Source organism: Orycteropus afer, unplaced genomic scaffold (genome assembly GCF_000298275.1).
Source record: "Orycteropus afer afer isolate SDZICR_OR568_19922 unplaced genomic scaffold, OryAfe1.0 scaffold00067, whole genome shotgun sequence".
NCBI lineage: Eukaryota > Metazoa > Chordata > Mammalia > Tubulidentata > Orycteropodidae > Orycteropus > Orycteropus afer.
Genome location: NW_006921654.1, coordinates 1,415,041 through 1,421,329, shown reverse-complemented (window position 1 = coordinate 1,421,329; position 6,289 = coordinate 1,415,041).

Genomic DNA, 6,289 nt, shown 5'->3' with positions numbered 1-6,289 from the left:
CCAACCTTCCTTCCGAGGAGTGGCTGGTGGGTTTGAACCGCCAGCCGTCTGGTTAGCAGGCAAGTGTCTTAGCCACTATGCTACCAGATCTCCCTACTGGAAATGGATATTGGGGAATTCTTCCATATCTCTTTTCTCCCCAGGTGTTTTGGCTGTACCATTAGAGTCCTTTGATTTTTACAAAAACCACTAGCCTGAAGCATATTTAGATTTGACCTAAGGCACTTGACTGTTAACCAGAAGGCTGGTGGTTCAAACCCACGAGCCACTCCTCGGAAGGAAGGTTGGGCAATCTACTTCCGTAGTGATACCGCCTCAGCAACACAAGGAGGGGTCACTATGGGTCCGACTCAATGGCACATAACAACAATGACAACAGAGATTCCTAAAGGAGTCCCTGGGTGGCACAAACCGCTAAGTTCTTGACTACTCACTGAAGGTTGCTGGTTCGAACCCACTCAGAGGTGGCTCAGAAGACAAGTTTGTGATCTGATTGCAAAAGGTCACAGTTCTGCTCTACAACGCATGGCAATTAACACCAACAAAGAGGTGTCTAGAGGACCCCAGGTGACGCAGAGTTTTGTGCTCAGCGGCTTACCTGAAGATGGGCGGTTCTAACTCGCCCACCAATGCTGCAGAAAGCCTGACGACCTGCTTTCGGTTAACATTACAGCCCAGGAAACCTGGTGAAGCGGTTCTGCTGCGCACACACGGGCTCGCCATGAGTCAGGATCCAACTTGCCAGCAACTAACACCCGCAGAGATCCCTCCCTGGCTTTCCCCCAATACCCTCTGATCAGACTGGACCCCAGTGCAGTGAGCAGATGACTGAAGTGCTGTCAGTCACTTGGAGTGACTTGCTAACCATGAGAAGGCCACTTAATTTCTGTGTGTCTCACTTTATCTACAGAGGGGGGATATGTAATCACTATCTCCAGCAATTCTGGAAAAGATTGATCTACAATAGGGAAATAAAAGTAGGAAAGGTGCTTCATCACCTTCCAAGAAATAGTGATTACTAGAAGGCTGAAGCTAGGAGACACCATGGTCTTCCTACGAGTATTGTCAACTTTGTACTATGCATCTCTATGATTGGAGGAGACGATTCTAAGTGCCAGGTAGGCATGGATGTGCCACTGAATAACATTAAATCTCAAAGTGAGAATAGCAGTCTTTTCTATATCCCTAAGCAGTTAAGTGCCTAAGACACTTGACTGATAACCAGAAGACTGGTGGTTCAAACTCACTGGCCACTCCTCTCGGAAGGAAGATTGGGCAAACTACTTCTGTAGTGATACCACCTTGGAAACCCAAGGAGGGGTCGCTATGAGTTGGGTCTGACTCCACAGAACATAACAACAATAATAAGCAGTTAATGTACACACAGTTGTGCCACTGTTTGCAATCCACCTCCTCCTGACATACTATTGGCTGACGCTTTCTCTGACCACCCAATTGAAAGCAGCCTCCTAATCACTGTCTGCCATACTGCCCTTTTATCGTTCTATGCAGAGCACATATCACATTCAGATTGTTCTCCCTTTTCAATGTCTTGTGTATTTTCCTATCGAGAATACAATCTCCCTAAGAATAGAAGCTTTATACTTTCACTAGGTATCCCTATAGCCTAGAACTGAGCTCAGTGCATTGTGTTACTGTTAAGTATCATCTCATAGTGACCCTGGTACAACAGAACAAAACATTGCCCAGTCCTACGCCATCCTAACAATTGTTGGTATGCTTGAGCCCACCGTTGTAGCCACTGTGTCAATCCATCTCATTCATGGCAGGTAGTTCATTGTAGATCCTCAATAAATAATCATTGACTTGGTCAGGGTATTGGCGAAATTCTTCATTGACCACTTGGATGGGTAGCTCCCAGTTTGAGATTATAGATCTAATCACTGTAAAAGCCCTTTTGAAAGGGTGATAAGGCTTCAAGCTTTCCTCAGCAAACATGTCCAGCTGAAATTTAATAAAGTGGTTTGCTTTCAGTGTATTTATTTCTGCAATTCTCTCTCAATACCAAGTGAGAGCTGTTCTCCATCCATGTCAATGATACATTTCCTTTTACAACACATTTGTTTAGCTAAAACTGAGCTTTTTCAAGACAGTTGTATGTTAAGTAAATAGTGCATGTGTTAGTCAGATATGTTGGGAGGCAGGGAGAAGAGTGATATTGAATTCAATGGTGCCTTGAGAGTTTCCAACCAGCCTAGATGTGGTGGAGGAAGCTGAGGTTCTAGAAGGCAAGGTGACTTGTTTCAAGAGGCTGAGGACTAAGAAGAGAATCTGCAAAGAAAATATACATCTCCTCCTCATGACTCAAACCCAGGTCCAGGTGAACTTGAACTCCAGAGAGGGTTGGTTACCAGCCATGAAGTCAGCTCTTACTTTAACAGCTCTTTTATTCCCCTCCTTATCCCAATATTGGCAAGCCTTTCCCTCATGACCATTGCTCTATATGAATGTCCCCTCCTCAGAGAGGCCTCCACTGAACACCTTGTATAAAATAACACCCCTGCTCCCTGACTCCCTGTCCCATTCTTTCCTCCCCTTTCACTGCACTTACCACTGCCTGGTCTCATAATTGATATGTATTCTATTGTCTGTCATCCGCACTGTAATGAGAATACCATGAGGACAGTGGCTTTGAGGTGTTTGCTTCTGTATGCCCGTATCCCAGAGCAGAGTCTGGCAAACACTGGGGCCTCCACAGATACTTGCTGAAGGGATGGAATGAGTAACAATAAGCATTATCAACACTAGGCTCTTCATTTCTGGTTTCAGTTGAGTGATGTTGCTTCATTGAGCTTTTTCTTCCAAGTTCAATTTATTAATAAAAGGATGCTGTCATTGCTGGTCCATTCTCTCCCTCAAATGCGGGCATTTCAGATACCCGAGGGCTGGGATTGTCAGCAATTGTTGACTCTTATTGGAGGTTTGCCTCTAGCTTTTGCAGGCATCCCAAAAGCTAAAAAAAAAAAAAAAAAAAAAGGAAAAAAAAACCAACCCAGTTGTCATTGAGTGGATTCTGACTCGTAACAACCCTATAGAACAGAAGAGAAGTGCCCCACAGGGTTTCCAAGGCTGTAAATCCTTAGAGGCTTCCTGCCACATCTTTCTCCAGAAGAGCTGTTCAAACTGCTGACCTTTCGGTTAGCTGCTGAGTGCTTAACCATTGGGTTACCAGGGCTCCCTTCCAAAGAGCTAGAGCATCAGAAAGTTAGGACTAGCTGTGCCAAAGAAGGTTAACAGCTGTAAGCAAGTTGCATGGTTTTCCCAGCCATTTTCCTCAAGGCCTAATGTCCACATGAAAGAAAGCTTCAAAATCCCCTTGTGATGCCCCCAAGACGAGGAGAGCTCTGCCAGGAAGTTGCTGTTGTTCGTTGCCCTGAGTCAATTCTGACTCATAATGACCCCGTGCTTCAGAGTAGAACCGTTCCTTAGGGTTTTCTGGCTGTAATCTACCTAGAAACTGATTGCCAGGCCTGTGCTTTCACAGTGCCTCTACTGGGGTTCAAACCTCCAACATGTAGGGTAGCTGTTGAGCGCAAACTGTTTGCACCACCCAGAGACTTTACCGTGAAGTGAATTTGTAATTCATGTCATGGATTTCTTACTATTGGAAAAGAATGTAAAATAGTGCCAAACATTATGCTAAACATTAAACATCAGCTCTTACCTACAATGGTGTGCGACACTCACAATTCCCATCCTTAAAGCTCAAATGGACAACTTACTTCCATAGTGACACCACCTAGGAAACCCAGGGAGGGGTCGCCGTGAGTCGGATCTGACTCCACAGCAGTGAGGTTTTTTTTTTCTTCTTCTTCTTCTCTTTGTTGGAGAAATTAGGCCCACTTACAATTCACAGTGACTTCCTTTTTAATTGTTCACTGTTACGGATAACCCTCCCAACAACGAATATATTTTGGAAACCACTGCACAAGGAAACTACTTCTTCTGTGATTTTCTAACGATATGATTGAAGCCCAGAACACTCACGATCTCATAGCCATGTTGTTTTTTCTTTGTTCATTACTGGAAACGAACAAGGGCAGGACACTTCTTGCGGGTATCGCTGGTAACCACGGGGACCACATGTTCCAGTTTGTCCGAGACTGCCCAGCTTCAGTTGGTGCCTCTACAGCAATTTTTTGTAGTGCCCCCTGCATTCTCCAAAGTGACTCATTGTGGATAATAATTTATATGGTCATCCCACCAATAACTTTATCCCACAGTGTGTTGACAGTGTAATTGGTTTTCAGTGGCCCAGAGAGACTTTTCCACAAGTGCAGAATGGTGATTAGCTTATTCTAAGAAGGAAGGAAAACGAAGGGGCCATAAAGCCTACTCTCATTGATCTTAGCGAAATCCTCCAACATTTCTCCTATCCTCCAATCCCTTCTCCTATCTTTGCAAGCTTGTACCTTAAGACTGATTTGTTAAAAAATAACTTTAATCTCCTTTATGAGGCTACACAAATATTGAAAAAAATATATTATTGGGTTCATATTGTTTACATAGTTTTATATTCTGTATCTTCACTTAACATAGGAGCATTCTTTTAATATCAGAAAATACTTTTTCAATGTTCACGTGACTAACTGCTAACATTACAGAGTGTGGACCAGTCCCTACTTATTGGATCACTAAATGAGCAAATAGCATAAACTTAGGAGCTTTGGTGGCATAGTGCTTAAAGGTTGATAGTTTGAACCCACCAGCTGGTCCATGAGAGAGAGATGGGGCAGTTGGCTGCCTTAAAGACTTACAGCCTTGGAAACCCTATGGGGCACTTCTACTCTGTCCTATAGAGTCACTATGAGGTGGCATCAACTTGATGGCAGTGGGCTTGGCTTTTGGTGGCTTAGTGTAAACTGGACTCTCTACAGGGCCCAGGAAAAACAATTATAGCAAAGCGGATCTAGTCCTTGACTTCACGTCGACCAAGTTCTGGTAGAGATATTCAGAGAGTCACCTAATGTGGATGCAGGCATATAACTAAAACATGGGATTACAAAGACATGGAAGTAAGCAGTTATAATTCTAAGGGAAAATAGGTTCTTCTTCATAATGTTATACATACAATGATGAAATTAATATATGTGTGCACGAAGTAATGTCTGTGTCTCAGATTCTTTCCTTGGAGCTTCCTCTGGAGTCCAAGATGTGAGATTCTGAGAAGTAGTGCTCTGGTTACCTCTTGCTACTCTGACAGGAATATACCACAAATGGGATGCTTCAACAAGCAGGAGTTTATTCTCTTACAGTTTGGAGGCTTTAAGTCTGAGTTCAAAGTGCCAGGCTCTAGGGCCTGGGTGAAAGCCCCTCAAACTCGGACTTCAGCTCTGCCTCCTGCTCCTGGCCCACTGAAGCTAGAGGCTTTTCTTCACTCACACAACTACTGGCTGCTGAGACTGACACACCCAAGGGTGACAAGTAAAAAGGCACAGTTCCAGTGTTACCAACCCACACGGCAGGCCATTAGTTCAAGTCCATTGAAAGTCCCAAGATCAGCAGAGCACGGCAGCCTGCTGAACAAACAACTTGGCTACATGCAGGGTTCAAGAGTGCCATAAGCTAGAGACCATTCCCAAAGCTGTCTCTTATATATGGGAAGCAGACCACATCCCTAAGGCAGCTATCAGCTGCTCACAGTAGATTCTGTCATGGAGTTGATTACCAGTCTCATCATGGGGAATACCACATCCAGCTGCCCACCACTCACCCAGGCCCAGCCAAAGTGACACACAAACTGAACTACCACAAGTAGGATTGGGAATCAAAGCACACACATGGCTTTTTGAATGGATTTTGAATATATATTCTCAATTGCTTTGCAGGAATATTATCCCCACCTATACTTTCCCCAGCAATGCACATGACTGTGTGTCTCCAGGAACCATCATATTTCTGGTGCCCTGATTTTTTTTTAAAGTATTGTATTTATTTCATGTCTAGGATTTCTAGTGAAATTTATTATTTCATGTTTATTAGCACTGCAATTATCATCTCTGAAATACTAGCGTGTAATGTCCTCTGACCTTGAGGTATAATAGATTATTTTTATTTTAGATTTATAAGATTTCTTTCTATATAAGGATTATGGACATGATATTGGGCATTTGCTAAAAACATTTTTTATGTTTGATTTTAATTGGTGCTTTCAATATATATTTTTAAATTATACTATTGACTCCTTTATAATTTTTTCCAACTGTTGTTGTTGTTGTTATGTGCCGTCGAGTCGGCCCCGACTCATAGCGACCCCTCCTTGGGTTTC